The following is a 20672-nucleotide window of genomic DNA, read 5'->3' on the forward strand; positions in this document are numbered from 1 at the left end:
GCTCCTCTGGGGATGGCACAGGAGGGATTCACAGTTTTCAGATCTCTCTTCAAAAAGGTAGAGATGATGACTTCCAAAGAAGTCAAAGGGAATTAGCAACCCTTTCCCCAAAACTCAAATTGGGGCATGCAAAGCTGTAAGGATGGGTACTATGCCAGGATTCAGACTGCCTTTCACCAACCCAAAGAGGTCAAGGTCACCTTGGTCCAGATTTGCACCACAGGCTGCATTCCCAATTAAACCAGCTCTCAGATCGAGTGCTGAAAAGCAGCTGGATGCAATATTAGACACTTCTTAACCTTCTGTAGTGCAGATGAGAGGTACTACTATGATTTAACTTCACCTATCCAACAGAGCAGAAAGTCTGAGTGAGCAGTCACCACGGCCAAAAGCCCCAAAAATTGGCTGAGGAGGGGAACTCAGAACTGTCTTCTCTGCTCATCTCACCTGTCAATGCCAGGCAAGTGTAAATCAAAAATTTATGGGCTGGCTGCCCTTCTGGTCTAACTCATTCCAAACATTTTACTCCCCCTGCCTCTTGCACTTTTGTGCTTTGATGGAGCAGACCTGGATGCCTTTGCACCTCCAGCACCAGGAGATCTTTCAGAGGACAAAGAGCTAAGCTTCTGGTACTGAGCCACACTTCACACTGAGGGCACCTTTATAAAGAATATATAGAAGGTGAAGAAGTTGCTAATGTTGTCTGTACAAATCAAAATTTCACCAATTTATCAAATCTATAAAGTCACGTAGTGATGTGGTTTGAATCCCCCGTTTGTATCCCTGTCTTTAGAATAAAACTAATCCATCCTGACTGTCCTAAAGGAAATTATTACTCTGTTCAGCAGAGGGAAGAAGCCCAGCCACTACAACTAACAAGTTAGGTATGATCACAGTTACCCCACAACTTTTTTTGGCTGGTAACAAGGGCTGCCACGACACCCCAGCTTCCAGCCAGGAGCTGCCTGATATCCACATGGCTCCCAGCACGAGCAGAGCAAATTCAGCTCTACCCAAAGCCTAAACACACACAGCAAGAAGCTTAAAGCCAGTTACTCCAGAGCCTTTGGCTCTGCCAACAAAGCAAAGCCATTAGTTCCAGCTCTGTGCTTCTCCATCAATCACAGGACCCCGAGGAATCAACAGCAAATTCTGCTTCAGTATCTCATCTTGGTACAAGAAAATGAAGGAGGATGAACTGATTTTAAAATGCCTTGGGATTAACCTTTTTCCTAGGCTACCTAGGCAAAGCAGCTCTAAATTGTCATCCAGCTGCACCAGTGACTTCCCAGTTCCCATCACCAGATGACCACTGGGTAGCTCCAACCCAGTCCCCTCCTGGCACTGCAAGGACCACGAGAAACACAGTGAAAAAACACTGCAAGTCCTTGACCCAACTCCACACACAGCCCCCAACTGCCCTTGGTTTGCAGTTTATCTTTAAACAGCATAGAAATGGGATGCCTGAACCACTGCCACTTATAACTTTGTAGCCTCTCTCCTCAGGGTCTCTTTTTCAGGGTCTCTTTTTAGGGCTGGTTTTTTCCTATTGTGCTCCTGGAGGTCAAGAACCAGCCCCAAGTACCTGGCTGACAGCACTTGGATGTTAAACCTGCACTAATGGTCCCTGCCCTCAAGGAATCTCTGCAAACCCCTAAGGTAAAAAGAGGAGAGAACTTCATAAACCACCTTCTGTAGGTGTGCAAACATTACCACATCATCAGCCCCTTCTTTGCACTTGCACAAGCAAGAGTGAACTTCGTGTTTCACCTCCAAAGCAGAGCAGGGTCCTGCAATCCAACACCATTACATAAATGACTCTAATAGATTTTGTAGGTTGGTGCTTCTGGCAGACACTTCTCTGAAGACTGTTTGGAAAAAAAAGAAAATAAAACTCCCCTTCAACTAGATTTTTGAAGGTGCAGTCCAGTAAAAGTTAGTAAGAGTGGGGAAAAAATGGCAGGAGGAATGAGCTTCACTGATTTGCTGCAAGATGATCTGAAAGTGTTTCAAAAATTCAGGGCACGCCAGGGCAAAATTAGAAAAAAAAAATATTCTAGCAGAGAACAACACAAAAATAAAAATAGCAGCAGTGGCTAAGAACAGTTCTTCAAAGGAATGTCAGGCTTCACAATACTTTGTGCAGCAGTGGTAACTAAAAGGAATTCGTGTTGTTGCTACATGGTGATATTAAAAACCAGCAACTGTTTCTCTGGGGAAAAAATGAAGGTAAGAAAAACACATACAGTAGAATAATAAAATGAAACCATAGGAAGGTTGCTTTAAATCCTATTTATAAAGCCCTAGGGCATTTTTTCCTTACTCTCTGTGCTTACCACAATGTCTAATTTTCAACACAGGCCAAAATGTAGTAACTGGCAATGCAATGGATGGCACGGGTAACAAAAATAATTTGTAGGAACTCAGCCTTTGAAGTAAACAACGAGAACTGGTGGAATTTCTTTATTGCCTATTTTTGAGGGTAGGAGTTAAATCCAGTATTAAATTTGCTGTTTTAACAGAAAAAATTTCTGTGCTTTACATGAGTCCTTCTCTGCAGCAATTTTTTTCTTTTCCAGGGCTCTTAAGATGTGGAGATGTCTGCAAGGACTGCAGAACCTTTGCTTCACTGGCCTGCAGGGGAAAGAGGGGGAAGTTTACCTTCCTTTCTCTGGGTACTATAACATAACAGTGAGCCTAATAACACCCTTGCAATGTAGATAAAATATGAAGTATTATTTCTACATGACACCAGCAAAGAAACAGAAAGCCACTAGACAGCCACCGGTTTTCTGCAAGTACAAAATTAACCTTGGATTTATTATTTCAAATAAGAGGAGATGATCATCATGAATATTTTATAACCTTTTACGTAGCCTTAATAAAACAACTACGTTCTGTCCATTTTTTAACACTGCAAAGGGTTCACAACCATCCTCTGTGATCCTCTTTACCAATAGCTGTGCTTGTAGAATCTAAACTTCCATTCTTTGAATTTCAGACCAAAACCTGAAACTATCCCTTTCAGGGTTATTACTGCACCATCTCAAAGTCCCATATAAAGGAAGCTGTAACCTGTGAGACTCCTGGCATCCCAATACAGCTGAAGAAGCAGCAAAATAGAAACCAAAGTATCTTCCAGGCTAGAATCTTATCTGTGTGCTGGAAGGAATTATGAAATCAAAGATGTGTGGAACTCCACATGATGCTTATTCACACCAAAGAGGTCAATGCTTTGTTTTCTCCTCCTCTGTCTCCACATATACTGGGGGAGAGCTGGGACAACACATTGGACCTGACCTTAAGGTTTCATAGGAGTCACCCTCATTTGTCAGCTAAAGAATTGCACCCAAAGAATCACCCACAGCAGAGACAAGCAATGCTACAACAGCAAAATGGACAATTCTTTCCTAAAGACTTGTGTCTGGCATCTAAACCACAAAATTATGGAAGAAATGTCCATTAAAGACTCTTAAAATACACACAAGGCAAGAAATTCCCAAGGCAAAGATCAATGAAGGATGGAAGCACCCCAGGAACCTGCATTGTACTTTTCTCTGCACAGCTTCTGTTGACCATTGGCTGTTTGTTTGTTTTAGCATCTTTGCTAAGACCCAAAAAACTATATACAGAGACAATACAGAACCTTGTTTTCTTAAGAAACCAGGTTAAAAAAAAAAAAAAAACACCAAAAACAGATGATGAGTTACAAGACATTCTGTTATCTGCTTTTAAAACACCCAGGAACGAGGTGCAAAGTCCTACCAGGGCACACAAAGATGTGTTTGACAAGGAGCAAGTGCTTACATTAGGCAAAACAACATCATCTTCCAAAAAACTACTCCCTGATAAAAGAAAGCCCAAGTACCACCTCCAAAGAGCAGGAACCTGCTCCCTCACAGCCCTGCCACACGCCGCAGGGTTATTCTTTCCTTTCTAAATCATCCCTTTTACTCTCTTCCAGATTTTAACAGACTGCTACAAAAATATCATAAATTATAGAGTATGGATGATGTCAAAGCCTGCTGTCAGAGGGAGGCTGGGAGCAGCAATCATGTATTCTTCAGTTGGGGAATACACAGCCACAATTTTTCTTCACAGCCTATGAAAAAAGGCTCTGCACATCAAAGGCACCAAAATATATTTCCTCTCAGATCTTTTTTTCAATGAGCCCAGTCTGATGCCACAGATACAGACTGAAAGGATGAAAAGGGAAATTCAGGCCCAAGCAGAATGGCTTAAGCCACTGAAAAACACAGGTAGAGGTTAAATGCAGCAGAAGACCCAGTATCTACATGCCCAGTTCAAACTACACTGGGTTATTCCAGCTGACCTCCAGAGGGACCTGCTTCTGAAGAGCTGAATATGTCAGAGGATAATGAACACAGCCCTCAAATGAAACCTAGGAATCTTTTTTTTCATGTGCACAAAGGGTGTTTTGCATCCACGCTTCTCTAAACTGTGGTGCTCGTTCTCAGTCCCAAGGAAGGAAACAGCAAAACCTGGGAAACCTGAATAAAATGGGATGTACTTTGTTTTATCCAACCCATCATCCACAGGGAGGATGACTTGAAAGGCCAGAAATCATTAAGCCACCAGAGGATTCTCCTGATCCAAGGTCACCTTCTGCCAGGTAAGACATCATCAGGACCACTTCACCACAGGGAAAAATAAAAAAAGCAGGAAAAATTATCAGACCTTTGCTTCTGTACTCCAGAGCTCTGCTCTTCAGAAAGTCCTTTAAAAGAGGCTTAACTTTTCTCTACAACTAAGCCAAAAACATCTTCAGCTGGGAACATCCCACATCTGGAAACAGCTTTGGAACTACAGCAAATCTGAACCCAGACAACTGGGGTCTGTCCCTCACTGTTACTTGTACAGGGAATTTCAGATCCCAGTAAAACCAGACATTTGTTAATAATGTGAACAGTGATAATAAGATTTCTTCTCCTTTCCATTCCCCTACAGAGGATCAATCAGAGATCTGTACCTTCCATTTTGTTCGTCTCCTTGAAGCACTAAACTGTAAGGAAAGTTTCATCACCACAAAGTGCCACAAGACCTCACTGTATAAATCTTTTACATCAATGATAATTAAGAGGCACATTGATAATTAAGAGGCCTCTCAAAGTCATGCATACAAAATCTGAGAGCATTGCAGCTAAATCCCATGGACACCCCCACCAGAGTTGGCTTTCCAGGCACCTTCCTTAAAAACTTTGGCTCTCAGAAAGCTGCTGCATCTGTGCACAGTGTGTGAGTACCAAAGTTTGAGGAAATTCTGCAGAGTCTGCCCACCTGCAGACAGCTTTTCCTCTGCCTGGCTTCTCTCAGCCCACAGCCTCTCATTGCAAGGATGCTCAAAACTGCTCTGAATTCACCCCAAAGTGCAAAACAACACTGCACAGACCACAGCTAGAAACAGAGTTGCCCTAAGTTTATTTTGCCAACCTTCTTCCCAGCACTGAAGGAGTGGGAAACCCAGCTCAGCATCCTCTTAAGCTGACCCCCTGAATAGATGTGCATCTGAGAGTGTGTGTCTGTCCCCAGCAGACACATTCCTGGACCCTGTGATGACACAGATGACATTTGTGCATTGAACTGCAGACTGAAGCCAGACCAGTGCTCCCTGCAGTAGTCAAGCTTTGTGGCACACAAAACCCCAGGTAAATTCATGCCCATTGCCAAAGGATCCCCCAGGAAGAGAGGCAGAAGGCAGGACTTGTCCTGGATGCATCACCTTGGCAGGACACGTATGGCTCAGCAAGCCACCACCACCTAAGCTGTGTTCTTCAGCTGAAAAAATATCTCTGGTTCCTTCCTCCAAGGTTCTTTTTCCAATGCAGGTGATAAGTGGCACCTCTTCAGTAATATTCCAGATACTTCATCAGTCTTTTTTTTTTTTCTTGGAAGAAATGTTCTCAAAATGATTAAAGTTCTCTTCTTTAATTTTTCTTTTAAAAAAGAAAAACTCTTCTATGGAATACTTCTATTCCATCCCATCCTGGAAAGAAGGAAGAACTGATAGAAAATCAGGAAACCTCATCAGATGTGTTCTTCTTTTCCATCTCCCTGAGAAATACTAAATTCCAACATTTCCCACCAGTTTTTTTGGTGTCAGCAGCCTCACTGAGTACTGAGAATTTTCTTACACACAGAACCTACCCTCCTCAAGTGGAAGTCCAAACTGTGGTAGAGAAACCACAAAGGGTTCACCTTCCTACCATCCATGCTGTCAGCTCTGAAGAATTTCCTCTGGTGGAGCTCTGCAGAGCATCTCACTTGCACACAAAGCTGCTACAAATCCCAGCCCCTGCCACATCTCACACACAACAGGTTATTTCTGGCATGGCAGAGAAAAACCCCAATCTGCACCCACACAATCCCAAGGCTGCAAACTCCACATGGCAAGTTGCAGCTAAGAAAGGCTTAAAAAGTCCCAGGATTTAGAGGGATACAAGAAAAGGGTCAGAACAACCACAACTGCACCACAACAACTTTGCCATCTTACATGAAGATGCTGAGTATAAATCACACTGGGTGAATTAATGGGAATCACTTTTCTCTCTTGGAGCTCTCTGACAGGGAACATGTGTTCCAGCCCTGTTCCATGCTTATCTTACACAGCACATGGTTTCAGCATCTTCCTGAGACATGAGCTGGAATTATGCACAGTTGTGTTCCTCTAAATCATATGCAAAATCAGTCCCCAATAGGAAACTATTTTTTACTGAGGTGCACAGCATCTCCAACGACCCCATTAATAATAGAGGTGTGTGTTAGCCCTCCTTAAAAATGTCCCCCAGAAGACTAATTCTCTGCAGGAGTAGTGATGGCTGCAGAGTACATCACTTCAGCAGGCTCAAGCAATGCTGCTTCACTGCCATAAAGCCACTTCCCAGGCATAATGCAAGTAGAAGATGTCTGAAACTGAGAGGGATAAAACTGGAAGAGTCTCCAGACTGGCATCAAGCTACAATTTATTTAATACTGGATGGAAAAATCACTAACAGGTCTGTGACTGGTCTATTGACCTGTGAGTGGCCGTCCTGGTGCTTGCCTCTCCCTTCCTCCCCCCCCAAAAAAAATGTTTTTTGAAACTTAAAGGAGTATCCAACAGGCATGAGAGCTCTTCCTGCACCAGATAAAACAGACATGGACAGCTCGGAGACAAAGGACAACTTGAAAATTGCCAGAAACAGGAGGAAACATCAACTTCCACCCCAGACCTGACTCCTGCTTCTCTGCCCCAGCTCATAAAGAAACCAGAAGAGAAGCAAATCAGCTCATCCTGCCTTGTTCTACAAAAGGAGAGCAAAGAGACCTTTCCCACTCCCTCACCCTGCTGCCCCTGATCCAGCCCAGAATGCAGTGAAGGACAAGCCCATTTCAGCAAGAGCATTTGCAAGGGATCTCTAAATAAAAACAACTTATTTTTGAAGTAGTAACAGACAAATCTGCTTTGTGTGGCAAATACCCTGAAAGCCTGTGGCTTGAACACATACTACACACCTTTAAATAAAATCAGTGCTGCCAAAGTACCAGGGATGCTCTCACTGACAGCTCTGCCATCACTGTATAAGCCATGCCCTGGGTATTAACTGGGCACAGCCTTACAGATTCCACTTTCATGCAGTGAAATATGACATTTTTCAGCCCAAACTGTAGCCACCAGAGAGCCCCACTTCACCTTGCTGCAAGAAAAAAAAGATTTTCAGTCTAAGCAGCCCTGGTCCACTTGGTGACTCATTTAACCAGTCAGTTAAAGCACTTCACTTTTTTTCACCCCACTTATTTTGCACATTTGCCACAAAGAGACACTGACTTTTTTGGCAGGCCTTTGCATTATTGATTGTTGTGATCATCCAGCAGAAGGTTTGTGTGAAAAAAAAAAAAAATTCCTGCCACCAGTTGTTCACCAAACAGCAAGCTGCAAACTCACTTTCATGGGTGAATTCCCATGCAGGCAGCTGAACAAACGCCCAAATGGACACAAGAAATAATTGCAAGCTTTTAAAATCACTAATGAAAAAGAGGAACAAGCATTGGAAGGATAAAAGTTTGCTCAGAACCATCTGCCACGTTGGAATTGGATTTTCCCACATTTAACCCAGAGCAGATAGATACACAGCTGCCTGCCTGAGTGGATGGAGAAGACAAAGAGAGCTGGAAGGGCAGCCAAAATGAGGGATCTGTCCTCTGTGCACACCAGAAGGGCAGCAGGAGCTCAGGGCATACTCAGGTCATTTTATAATGAGCAATATGTGGCAGCAATTCTTTCAGGAAAACCAAGAGAAGAAGGAACCAAGCAGCTCCATGATGCCATGATGACAAAGTCAAGCTCAAAGATGAGTGAGCTCGAAGCTGCCTCAGGTGAACTGGTCCATGAGAGCTGAAGATGCAGAAGAGCCATGCCACCTGGGAGCTTGGCCCAGCCATTATCCAGAGGGCAATGTTTTATTCCTCCCCAGTAAGGAAATCTTTCTGTGCAAAGAAATCTTTTCTGGAGCAAACCATAGAATCACAGAATGGGTTGGGTTGGAAGGGACCTTAAAAAGCTCATCCAGTTCCCAACCCCCTGCCCATGACACCTCCCACCAGCCCAGGCTGCTCCAAGCCCCATCCAACCTGGGCTGAGACACTGCCAGGGATGGGGCAGCCACAGCTTCTCTGGGAAACCTGGCACAGGGGCTCAGCACCCTCACACCGAACTATTTCATCCTAATGTCTAACTTAAATCTCTCCTCTTCCAGTTTAAAGCCATTCCTCCTCAGCTTATCACTCCAAGCCCATGTAAAAAGTTCTTCCAGAGGATTCCTGTAGGTCCTCTTCAGATATTGGAAGGGTGTTCAAAGGTCTTCCCAAAATCTTTTCTCCAGGCTGAACAACCCCAACTCTCAGTCTGTCTTCACAGAAGAGAAGCTCCAGCCCTCTGATATCTTTGCTGGACTTACTGGACTTCTCTGATCCTCCTCTGGACTTACTCCAACATCTCCATGTCCTTCATGTCTAGCAGGCTCCAGAATTAGACTCAGTACTCCAGGTAGGGAGAGCACAAGAAGGCAAAGGAACTGAAAAGCAGGCAGAGAGCACATCTACAAAGCTAACAAGTTACTGAAAGCAGCTCCTCAAACCTCAGCACCAGGCCAAGTTCAGAGCAAGACCTGCTGAGTAGTCACCAGTGGAGGAAGAAATTGCTCTATCCAGCATGATGGCTTGTTCTGCACAATCTCTGGCAAATTAACATCCCCCTTCTCCTTTACTGTTTCAATTTACCTTGCCAAAGAGGAGTAATTTTTTCTCAAAATCTTGGCGTACATCTTTATGAGGCATCTTTAAAGCTTGGGAAATAATTCTTGTTTAGATACATAAGACTGGGAGAGACTGTTTTGGCCATTAATTTCAGACTTCTGTTAATTTCCACCCTTAATTTATTCATGGCCTGTTTGTACCCATTTGTCTCTGTGCCAACCCATCGTTCAAGTTTAAATAACTCTTCTCTCCTACCCTGCCTTGTTCATCCTCCCAAGATGTTTTTGGAGCAGCAGCTATGTTCCCATCTTGCCTGACCTATGCAAGCCAAGCACTCTCAGTCCCCTCTTGCAAGGATACATTATCCATGACCCTGGGCCCCATGGTCTCCTTGCTCAGTTCAATTCATTCCTCCTGCCCACACTTCATAGAATGGTTTGGGTTGGAGTGGATCTTAAAGATTATCCAGTTCCCACCCCCTGCCATGGGCAGGGACACCTCCCACCAGCCCAGGTTGCTCCAAGCCCCATCCAACCTGGGCTGAGACACTGCCAGGGATGGGGCAGCCACTACTTCTTTGGGCAACCTGTTCCAGCATCTCAACACCCTCACAGGAAGGAATTTTTTCCTGATGTCCAAACTAAATGTCTCCTCTTCAAGTTTTAACCCATCTCCCCTTGTCCTCTCCCTACACCCCCGTGTCCAAAGCCCTCCCCCAGCTTTCTTGGAGCCCCTTCAGATATTGGGAGGTTGCTCTGAGCTCACCTGGGAGCCTCCTCTTCTCCAGGCTGAACAACCCCAATCCCTCAGCCTGGATTCCCAGGGAGCTGCTCCAGCATTCCCAGCATTTCAGTGGCTCTGCTCTGGACACCTCCCAGGAGCTCTGTGTCCTTCTGATGTTGGGGGCTCCAGAAGAACAACAGAAGAACAGCAATAACAACTACAGCTGTTCAGAACTGTACCCACATGCCATGGCACACTCGGATACCACAGTTTCATGGCTCAGCTCCCTGAGGATTTAACCCAAATTAGTCCTTGACAAGGTCAAGGACTGAACCAGTTCCCTCTCCCACCAACTGATGAGACCTCTCACTCTGCAAAATGTTTTCAGTCCCCATGTGAAAAGGAGGTCCCACACTCTAGCCATCAGTACAATCTTTCCAACACACAGAAATCTGCACAAAGCCTGGCCCTACTCCGTTAAAGATACATACCCAATCTTCCCAAAACTAGTGGGCAAAGGAATATTTGGAAAATTTGTTTTGCTGAAAGAAATTACTTGCTTCTGGTGCTGATACACAGCCATACTTTTACTTTTTTTCTTTTTTTTCCCTGAACAGCCAAGCCTGTGAAGAGGAGCAGCTCTCCAGCAGGACTACATCATCTGCTGTGACACTCACTTGTGCCCTTGTGGGGGACAAGATTGTTAAACCTACAGTTTGCAACCCAGCCCCCCATGCAGCATCCCCTCCCTTAAAAGAAAGGCTGGAAAAACCCTCCTGTGGAAACCCCCTGCACAAAAGGGAAGGCAGGGCTCTGAAATAAAGCTTATAATGCATGCCCAGGACTGCATCTGGAGTCCATGCAACCCAAACCCTATCTGTTGGCACAGGAACAAGCTGCCACAAATGGTGGAAGCTGTGGCAGCCCTGAGACTCCTTCAGCTCCCACAGAGGCTGATTCAGACCCCCTCAAACCCAGTTCAATGAAACCAACCTGATCCACTTCCTTCACTGCTCCTTTCCCAGTCTCTCCCACTGCATGGAGAAACCGAGAGCTCTGGGAACTGCTGGAGAAGCAGCTGAGTGCCTCCAGTAAACAGACTGGGACTTTGCTCCTCTGGCTGGAAGTGCCAAAGCCACCAGGAGAGCGAGATGCTCAGGAAGATGGAGCAGGGATGCAGGGAGATGCTCAGGGCTTGCCATGTGATGGGCACTGCAGCAGAGCTGCTGGCACAGCTGCTGGAATAACCCAAAGAAAATTCCCTCCCGTGTTTTGGAGGTAGATTTCCCCTCATGGCCTTTTTACTCTGCTCAGAGAGCTGGAGAGCTGAATTGCCAACACCACTGGAGCTGGCTCAGCATGCCTGTAATCCCAGTCTTATTAAGCAAAACAATTAAGCATGGACTTAACTTTAAACACAGCCTCAAAGCCCAGCGGCTTAGTGCCAGTTCAGACTTAAGGAGATGCTTCAGTTCATTGCTGACTTGAGGCTTAACTTCCCAAATTAAACCCACAAAACCTTGCTTGAGCTGCTCTAGGGAAGTGAGGAAACACAAAGCCTATTCTCTACAGCAATTGTGCTCACATGAAGGACAGGTCCAACATTTCTGCCACTGCCCAGGACACACATTCCTGTAAGGAATGCTGCCTGCTCCCTGGCAGACACATCCAACCACACAGCTGCCCCAGAGGAATGGTCACCCACAGTCACACCATGTGCCCAGGAACACAGCCAACAGTCCCATGGGACACCAAGATCTGCTGCTTGGACCCTACACAGCTCCAGGGTTTCATGGCAAGTCTGGAGAAGAAGAGCTCAAACACACAGGGGATAACATCCAAAGGGACTGGATTAAAACTCCAGCAAGTGCCTTGGTCATGCAGTGGGAATCAAATAAAATAAAAATAATAAAATAAATTTTTTAAAAAATAAAATAAAATAGAAAAATAAAATAAAACCCTCCAGATCTAAATGAGAGGAGCCTTAAGGGTAGAAACAAGCTCTTGATATTAAGGAAGATCTCTTAGCATAATGAAAAAGGTGATGGCCAATGCAAAGTGCTAGAACAGGTGCAGCCACAGGATTTTCAGTGTAGTTATGCTGCTCTTTTCTGAGGAAACAGCACAAGAGAAATGCAGATCTGCAATGCTGAAAACCAGATATAAGACTCTGTGAGTGGTGGGAAGAGCTCCAGCAAAAAGACGTTACACAGGCAGAAGCTGCTTGACTTGGAGATGGACCTGGAGAAACTGATGAAGGGCAGAGATAAGAAACTTGAGCTGAAGTGGTTTTCATTCAATGGAAGGCACAGAAAAGGTGTTAGGAAAGACTTGAAGGAAAGGAACTTTGTAGTGTGAAAGTTAAAAAGCTTTTGCTACTGAGAGAAAGACAGATGGGGTGGCAGTTGGAAAGATTCAAAAAAGGAAAAAAAAAAAAAACCAACCCTAAAGCCCATACATACTCCTAAGACTGGAGACACTAAACTTGATTGTAATACCAGCAAAAACTCAGAGAAGAATGAGAAGTTATGGCAAAGATCAGAAGGAACAGGGTTTCCTGTTGTATGGTTTTCTACACAGGTTTTCCTGTGTAGATGGAAAAGCTGGATCAGATCAAATGAAAAAACACACACTGGAACATGAAGCCAAGAGGTGATGAACATGAAGGCACCATCTGCAGCCCCAAGTCAAAGACTGGAGCATCAGATCTACACCAGCACCATAACTTTTAAGTTATGGAATAACTTTAAAGAAATTCACTGGAAGAGAGACACAGCCCCTCTTCCTTCCCACAGAAGCCAGAGACCTGGTACATACTCTGCATGTTTTAAATGTGGGAATTGAGGGCTCAAGCCATGAATCCGAAGGATCAAGAAGAGCACTTTTCATCTCAGGTTGTGGGGGCAGGGGGCACAACATGCCTTGTTCCAGTTCCTGTGACTTATTCTGCGGGATGCAAGGGGTTTTTTTGCAATATACATGGGTGCAAATGCCAGAGCAAAGTACAGGCTTAATCAGATGACTTACAGATAAATAAAGAAGGCATTTTCCTACTCCAGCAGCTTTTTTCATATAATATAAATAAAATGATGAAAGTGCCTAACTTAAAATTTAACAAAAGGATCAGCACACGCATGCTCCCAAGTCTGAAGTAGGTTCGTGCACACAAATATAGAAGATGAAGCAAAAGTCCCTAGAAGATACCACAGTTCTTTGTAATAGCAGCTCTTAAACACTACAGTGCTCTAACATTAGATTCCATGACAATTTGTGACCAGCCTTTAGCCTTCTAGCACAGAAACCTTGGCATGATCTCCTGTTACACCACAGAACACATGCCAGTCTACTAAGGGAGGGATGTAAATCAGCAGCACAGTTCAGAGCCTTGGGCTTTTATTGTCATTTTCCAGTACCCCTCAAGAGTAAGCAAAACAGCAGCCACCCATCCCCAGCTTTCACCTTCCCTCATTAAGAGAAATCTCCCTGTCCCTGGCTGGGCACAGCAGGCTGGGGATGAAGAGGAGTTGCCTTGAGGAAGGTGGTGACCATCAGCAGGCTCTCACCATGCAAATGCTGCTGAAGGGACTCGAGCACAGATCCTATGAGGAGAGGCTGAGGGAGCTGGGGGTGTTGAGGCTGGAGAAGAGGAGGCTCAGGGGAGACCTCATCACTCCAACTCCCTGAAAGGAGGTTGGAGCCAGGGGGGGGTTGGGCTCTTTTCCCAGGCAACTCTCAGCAAGACAAGAGGGCACAAGAGGTCTCAAGTTGTGCCAGGGGAGGTTTAGGTTGGATATTAGAATTTCTTTATGGAGAGGGTGATCAGACAGTGGAATGGGCTGCCCAGGGAAGGGGTGGATTCTCCATCCCTGGAGCTATTTCAAAAGAGCCTGGATGTGGCACTCAGTGCCATGGGCTGGGAACTGCAGTGGGAGTGGATCAAGGGTTGGACTTGATGATCTCTGAGGTCCCTTCCAACCCAGCCAATTCTGTGATTCTAAATGACATCCCCACCTGGTGCCTGGCCAGCTCTCTGATCAGATCCAAGCAGTACACAAGCAGCACACAGCACAAAGCCATCCTGGGGATAAGAGCTCATCCTCACCTTCTGCCCCTGGCATCATTCAGACCCAGGCAGGAGCAAGGGGACAGCGTATGACAATGACTGCACCTACCAGAGGTTCAGGCACAGGACAGGACAGCAGCTCCTCTGCTGCTGAGGAGGACAAGGACACAACAGGGACACAACCTGCCTGAAACTGTGAGCACATTGCATGCCACCAGCACGCTGCTCTCCAGCAAAAGGCACCAGAATTGTTCAGCTCAGCTAAAACTACTTGGGCGGCAGTGACAAAACTGTGACCTCACCAAAAGAAACTGTGATGTCAAGTACATTAATAATGAGTTTTATGAATTAATTCCCATCTTCATGGGTTTACATTTTGACAGTGAACAATTAGCCAGCAGAGCTGTCAAAAGCACTTTGAAGTAACACCACTTGAAGGCCATACTTCAGGGTAGACACAGGGATGGAGTAAGATCTCCAAACCAAGACCTCAAAGAGGGTTCTTGCTGCTTCAGAACCAAGGGGCTGTATGTTCAGGATGCCAGAAGGATGCCTGTTCTTCCCCAGGCAGAAGCAGAATATCTTTGTGACTATCCTCACACATTAAAGCACTTTATAAACTCAAAACACACAGCCACAAGGGTAAGGTACTCATTCACCAACTCCAAAAATTATGATGATGGTTCCAAAGCTTAGACTGCTTTAAAAAGCATTTACAGCTTTGGAGGGATACATGCTCTTCATGTACCCAAGGGCATTTCAGTATTGGGATGCTTCTGGGTTACATGCTTCAAATTTTCCATGATGACCACAAACTTTGCTTATTTTCTTCAGACAGAAAAACCTGAGATAACATTCACTTTTGCTTTGCTTCAGCAGCCGGTCTGCAGAGGTACAAACGGCTGGGACATTCACAATAAAACCCCAAGAGTCAGCACTTCCAAAAGCCTTGGTCTCTCCTGGCACACTTTTAATTTAAGCACATTTTTAATTTTGTAGCATCTGCAGAACCTGGTACTAGACTAGGAAAGCTTTTCTGTCTGAGCAGTCATCTCCTGGCCTCTCTCCTGTTATACCCGTGCAGAGGCACTGAATTCAGGTCTGCATTTCCATACAGAGTGGGAGTGATGCTGCAGACTGAAAAAATTGCATCCCTGCCACTGAAGCAAACTTGCTTAAGTAAGTATTAAGCCAGTTATTTCTGATCCTTCTCTGGTAAATCACACCCTAGAGCTCCTCTAGAGCCACTGCAGAATTTGGGACACGGGTCCCACCCAGCTGAGACTTAAATAGTCCGTGGAGTGTCATGCAGCCATTCCTCCAGATTGCTCTGAGCTTCTGCTCAACTCCTCCAGCCACACACAGACAAACCAAGTGACCTCCCCAAATGATTCTGACACCTGCCATGCTGTCCCCATGCCACCAGTAACAGCTCAGTAAAACCACTGGGCTTGGCTGTCTGCTTTTTCAGCTGACCATTTTACAGAGAGGAATTGTTTGGTGATTTTAAATAGGTTCAATATGTGCCTTTTCCTCCCTCTGTCAAAAAAAAACCCCACAGCCACGTTTATTATATTAGAGATGGAGGTCACAGCACTGCCTGCTCTGGAAAGCATGTTCACCTCTTTTAATATCAAGGGGAGCTTAAATATGCAAAAAAAAGTCTGCTCCTTAGTGCTCACCTCCCCGTAAAGTGGTTTGGGTTTGGTTTTTTCCTTTTTTTTTCTTCCCCTCCACTTTGCCTCCATTCCCTCTTGATTTTTAAGCCTTGGCACATCAGAGCTTTCTGCAAACTCCAAACGAACTATTAGACAATAAAACCCTAATGCATTCATTTCCTCGGTGGTAAAAATGAATCATTTCTTTCCCTACAATAACTTTCCCTGCTAAATAGCTCCGAAGAGCACTGGGACAGCCACAATTTCACAGAAACCCACTACGGTTTTCTCAGCTCCTAGAAACCCGCTGCTCCTAATTAACAACTTTAAAAGCAAATACAGTGAATTTCTGCAAGGACCAACTGCTTTCATTTCAGCTGCTTCTTTTAAGGAAAACAAACCCAAAACCAAAAAACAACCTCCAAGCCAACACCAAGCCCTGAAACCACAAGCAGCACCTCATATTAAAATGGCACGAAGGACAAAGCCCTCGGTAACTCCCCACTTTTCTGGAATAATCTAGTTAGTTTGGGGAGGATGATGGATAACCGGATAATCCAAGAACCTCAGGATGAAGCGGCTGCCGAGGGGGTTGGGGGGGAACCCAGCGGGACCGAAACTTTCACGGTGCATCGCGGAGTACCCAGGGATCAAACCCCCCTTCCCCGCGGAGCTTGGAAGGGGGGGGTTTGGGGGGAGTGGTGTGAAAATAAAAAACTCAACCTCAAAATGGCAGTGAAAAGTGCCCGCACCACCCCTGAGCATCAACCGCAGGATGGAGCGGCGGGCACTCAAGTTGCGCGGCGAAACGCTGTCCCCCCCCTCCCCCTCCAGCAACCCGGACCCCGACCCGGACCCGGGACCCCCATCCCCAGCCGCAAAGCCCCCGGTCTGCCGCGTCCCCTCCGGGCAGGGGACAGCCCCCTCTGCCACCCCCCACGCACCCTCCGAGGGGTGGGGACGGCATTTTGGGGGGGGGGCACGGACACCCTGAGAGCTCTGCCGCTACCTCCACACCCCTCAAGGTCCGGGAGGACACCTTACTTTTCTGGCTGGAGTAGCCCGGGTAATATCCATAGTAGCCCGTGATCCGCAAGATCCTGTCCTCGATGGTGGCCACGCCGTTGGGTGCTGCTTTCCCATCCATAGAGGGCGGGAGCCGCGCTCGGGGCGGCCGGGCGGGACGCGAAGCCGAACCGGGCCGGTTCGGGCTGACAGGAGGAAGAGAAGAAGGAGGAGGAGGAGGATGAGGAGGAAAAGGAGGAGGAGAGCGGTGCGGACACGGCCGCCGCAGCTCCCGGTGCCGCCGGGGCTCTCGCTGTGACTCCGCCGCCTGGTGCAGGACGGGCTCCGCAGCGCTGCCCGCACCCAGCCCGGCCTCTTTCCCCCTCCTTCCTCCCCTCCCGCAGCCCGGCCTCCCCGCAACCCCCGGGGGAAGCGGAGGAGGAGAAAGAGGCGGGAAGGGAGGGGAAGGCGGTACTTGGTTATTTAAACACAGGGGTGTGGGGCCGGGGGAGGGTCTCTCCTCATCGCTGCACGGCCGGGCTCTGTAGGCTTGGTGTGTGACGGTGACACTACCAACCCCCCCCGCCCCCTCCCCTAGGTCCTCCCCAGGCTGGTGACCACCCTCAAGGGACAGGGTTGGCTGTGGAGTTGAGCAGGAGGGGGGTTGCGCCGGCTTGAGGGATGAGCAGCACTTCCCCTCGGGACTGGTACCCGATGGGTGAGGCAGGTGCCCCCCAAGTGATACCCCCGATCAAATCCAAATCTTGAGCTCTCCTCACACATACACAGACACTCAAGGGCTGTCCACAGGTAGCAGTGAATATAGAGATTAAGTTTGGGCTCGGGTGGGGAAGGTATCAGTACTGCCTGCTGGCCGTGTCCCTCCAAGTGATGCTCTGCCACCCCCACTCCCCCCAGGTCCTTCCCAGGCTGGTGACCACCCTCAAGGGACAGGGCTGGCTGTGGAGTTGAGCAGGAGGGGGGTTGCGCCGGCTTGAGGGATGAGCAGCACTTCCCCTCGGGACTGGTACCCGATGGGTGAGGCAGGTGCCCCCCAAGTGGTACCCCCGATCAAATCCAAATCTTGAGCTCTCCTCACACATACACAGATACTCAGGGGATGTCCACAGGTAGCAGTGAATATAGAGATTAAGTTTGGGCTCGGGGGGGGGGAAGGTATCAGTACTGCCTGCTGGCCGTGTCCCTCCAAGTGATGCTCTCCCTCCCTGTGTCACCTCTGCGGTGGCAGCTGTGCTGTCCCACACTGTGGGGACGTCCAGAGAAGGGGGATCTGCCCTCTGCCAGCCAGGTAGGTTGTACTCCTGTTCTAAGATCTAGCTTGTCCTCTAAATCCTTTCCTGCATGAGGAAAAAGAGGTGAGAAATTCAGCATCTGTAGCTCGTTCCAATAGCTAATTCAGTCTTTGGTAACAGGCAGGCTTTGAATTACTTGACTGTTCCTGCTGGTAGTCCTTGTTATACTTTCTGTGCTAGACTGAAAAGGCCATTAGTAACCACCCTTTTTTTAGTAACCACCCTTTTTTCCCTCCAAGATGTCTTTCTATCTAGTAACCTGTAACTCACTTTTTTTTCCAGCCCCATCATTGTGTTGTGGCTCTATCATACCTTATCTTCACCTTTTTCATCCAGCCATTTCCATTAACAGGTGCATGGGGAATGGTCAAGACATTTCATATCCCTTGCTTCATCTGTTCACATTCATTCTCCTCCCTTCTATGCTTGGCTAAATAAGCTAATGGCACAAAACAGCCTTTTATGAGCACAAGCAAGTAATAAATGTGTTAAAAATAGCCATTGTTGTGGCTTTGCATGGGGACTCATTGGCTGGTTACCATTTATATGGTGTTTTGAAGATTGTTTTCTGGTGTATGAATGCAGATATAATAAATGAAGGTATTAAGTACTCCTTTGATCTTGATTTCTTGTCTCCTGACATGCTGCTAGGTAATATTAGGGCCAGATACAGATCATTGATAAATCAACCATCTACAACTCAGGGGTTCAAGGCATAGCTCATTTCACAGCTTCCTCATCCCCTTTTAGGCTAGCTATATAACAGGATTAGTGACTTTTAATTTTTCTCAGTGTATAGATTTTTTTTTTTTTTTTGTCCAACAGAAGCACAACTCCTGCATGGCCAATTTACACCAACCCACAACAGGCATTTTCCTCTTGATTCTGAGCTGGGGATTGTTATAAGCAGCCTGCACCTCTCCAGGATTTCACAGACCATGGGACAGAAACAGCTGAGAGCCAGACTGTGAATTAGTTGGTTTTGAGAGGTGCTGGGTCAGTAGGAGCTGATAACCCCTTCTAAAAGACTAAAATTCTCCGTCCTACTTAGGGAAGCACAGTTGATGCAAAAATGTGATGTGATGCCTGATGTGTTGTGTGGAATCTCTGAATAAACCACAAGTCATCCCCATTCCTCTCCCTTTCCCAATTTCACCTCCAGTGGGAGTTGGTGTTATGAGAACATTGATCTCAGCTTCAAAGTCAAATTTCTGGGCTTAAAAGTGTTACTTTGCAGAGAAGGAAAGAAATGACTGGTTCATTTGAAGGTTAAACTCATGTGCCCAGAAACAACCCTAAGCTTCAAATTCTTTCATATATCTTAGTTCTGGCTTAATTTTTCATCTCCTCTCTTCCTTTTATCCCTAGGCTTTCAAGGACATGCTGTGCATGTTTAAACATCACTAAATGATAACATAGGGAAAGGCATTCTTGAAGTTGCTCCTGGCTGTGGTTCCCTTCCAATACCGCTCCACACAATAGATGCAAAGTGGTATTTTCTCTCTCTTTGAAAACTTATAATGAATTTCAGCTTCGTATTGTTTCTGAAGTCTTACTATGCTGACAGTTTCTCTTTTAATAAAAACCAAGCAAACTGCTTTTTCTGCAATTAGGCTTTTTGCAGGTTCTGGTTAAAGGAGTGCAGAAGAAACCTAGCTGGCTACTATGTCTGAACTCATGTTTACTACTAAGAAAAAGAAATATGATTAGGGGCACATGGGGACTTACTTGTTTCATCTTTTCAAGTTAATAGGCCCAGCTGAGTTGCTACTTGCAGAAATATGCTAAAGTGATTTATTTTGCTGAGAGATTTGTGCATTGACCTCTCTGTGACTCAAATCTAAGGGCAGATCCAGAAAAGAGATTTAAAAGCAGCAATTTAACCTGAAGCTTGTACATGTTGAGCTTCCCCCAGACTGTAGAAATGGGGATGTTTCTCTAGAGGAAGATAGAAATCATGAATAGCCACAGAATTTGGCCACAGTTGTTTGGTTTGTTGTATTTAACTTCAGGCCATATGTTTGCAAAAATAACTTCTAGAGTGAGAGAACAGTTTAAATGTCTCCTGAATCCTATTGCTGAGTCTGCAGGCAGACAGTCCCAGGGACTATTTTGCTGCACACAGCTTTCCCAGACAGCCACAAATAGAAAAGAACAAGAGTCTGGGTGGATTTCACAGCTGCCTTTCAAATCCCACTGGATGGTGCTGGCATGAAACAAGCAGTATCCTCACATGGGTAAAGCCTGAGGAAGCAAACCTATTCTTACCTGCCTGTTTTCTGACCATGTGGGCTGTGTTTCTTTCTCCACTGAGGCAAGAAGCATCATTTTCCCCTTTTTAATTCCTTACTTATGGTGCAAAGTACCCTAAAGACCCAACGGTGACAGCTTGGGAGGTCCCCACATTGGATGAACATCCCAAAGGATTTATGGAGGTTCAACAAGGCCAAGTGCCAGGTCCTGCATTTTGGCCACAACAACCCCATGGGGAGCTCCAGGCTGGGCACAGAGTGGCAGAAAGGGACCTGGGAGTCTGGATTGCCTGGAAGCTGAACATGAGCCAGCAGTGTGCCCAGGTGGCCAAGAAGGCCAATGGCATCCTGGGCTGGCTCAGGAACAGCGTGGCCAGCAGGTCCAGGGAAGGGATTCTGCCCCTGT

This window comes from Heliangelus exortis, chromosome 5 (assembly GCF_036169615.1).
Source record: "Heliangelus exortis chromosome 5, bHelExo1.hap1, whole genome shotgun sequence".
Taxonomy (NCBI): domain Eukaryota; kingdom Metazoa; phylum Chordata; class Aves; order Apodiformes; family Trochilidae; genus Heliangelus; species Heliangelus exortis.